The following is a 1,738-nucleotide window of genomic DNA, read 5'->3' as shown; positions in this document are numbered from 1 at the left end:
TCATTTAACAAATTGTTTTTTGGAGTGATAAGCGGACAAAACATAAATCTTTAATGTTTAATAGGGGCCTATCAGGATACTAAGAGATCAAGAAGTCCTGAACTCTACCTGCAGTGTTATTGCAGGAGCTCGCTTAAAATCAGGAAAACACAGGTATTTCACAAATCTCTTATCATTTACCCATGGTTGTTTATGGAGCCTGTTATTTATCTGAATAAATGGTTCTTCATGGAACCTTCCTGTGGTTGGTTATTTTGGGAGCCATTTTTTTTTTTCCTATAGCATTGCTCTGGTACCACTTCTGGTATTTAAAGAGTGGCGCGCAAATGGACATCCCCAGAAATTGATCTCATACTGCCTAAAGTAAATCTCCTTTAGATTTCTTATTCTTCCATTTTAGTAATAGACAGATAGATATGAAAGGCACTATATGATAGATAGATAGATAGATAGATAGATAGATATGAAAGGCACTATATGATAGATAGATAGATAGATAGATAGATAGATAGATATGAAAGGCACTATATAATAGATAGATAGATAGATAGATAGATAGATAGATAGATAGATAGATAGATAGATAGATATGAAAGGCACTATATAATAGATAGATAGATAGATAGATATGAAAGGCACGATAGATAGATAGATAGATAGATAGATAGATAGATAGATAGATAGATAGATAGATAGATAGATATGAAAGGCACTATATAATAGATAGATAGATAGATAGATAGATAGATAGATAGATAGATAGATAGATAGATAGATAGATAGATAAAACTTTATTTGTCCCCAGGGGGATACTTTCATAAAAGTAAAACATTTTGGGACTACGTGGGGAATTTTTGGTAAACGCATGAGAACAAAATTAATAAATTTTAATTTCAGAAAGAAATGAATTCTATCCACAAATCAAACTAGGATAAAAAGCACCAAAAAGAATAAAAAATATACGCATAAAGTCCTGTCATAAAATTCACGCAGGACGGTTTGTGTTCACGCAGGGCTTGGCTTGCTCACACTGTTAGAGGGGTGTTTACACAATTACAATACAATACAATTTATTTTTGTATAGCCCAAAATCACACAGGAAGTACCGCAATGGGCTTTTACAGGCCCAGCCTCTTGACAGAGTCTATTACTCTTTTATAGTAATATAAAAATAACTCCAGACATCTGATAAAATAAAAACTTTTTTACTTCCCATACTGTCCACAAGGTGTCTCTCAAAGCCTAACAATGAAAAGCGAGAGCGTTAGCCGGCGAGACAGAAAGAGCGGCAAGGCAGACAGGTTTAATGCGTTATAAATCCTCTAATAAGCCCAGGAAGACGTTTAAAATTACTTGTTCGGATTTTTTTTTTTTCCTCTGTTGAAGACTTGTTATCCTAATATCTGACTAACACGTTTATATATTTATTTTGTAATGTTTTTAGTTTTTATAGTGCCTTACATTTAGAATAAATGATGATAGTACGAGGCGATTGGCTGGCGTTTTCAAAAAATTCATGCGAGTAAACTATAACATCTGACCAACATCCCACCTTCTCATTTCCCTTTCGAAAAAAGAAATAATAATAGTAAGAAAAATAAGAAAAAAGAACATTAATAAGTGTACATGTTATGATTAAATACCACTAGATAATAATATATCAAACTGAAGTCAAGTTTATAATTGCCAAAGCTAAAAACAGAAAAGCTCGTTCGAAATTTACAATAAGAGTTAAACA

This window comes from Polypterus senegalus, chromosome 6, assembly GCF_016835505.1.
Source record: "Polypterus senegalus isolate Bchr_013 chromosome 6, ASM1683550v1, whole genome shotgun sequence".
Lineage (NCBI taxonomy): Eukaryota > Metazoa > Chordata > Cladistia > Polypteriformes > Polypteridae > Polypterus > Polypterus senegalus.
This window is presented reverse-complemented; position numbering follows the sequence as displayed.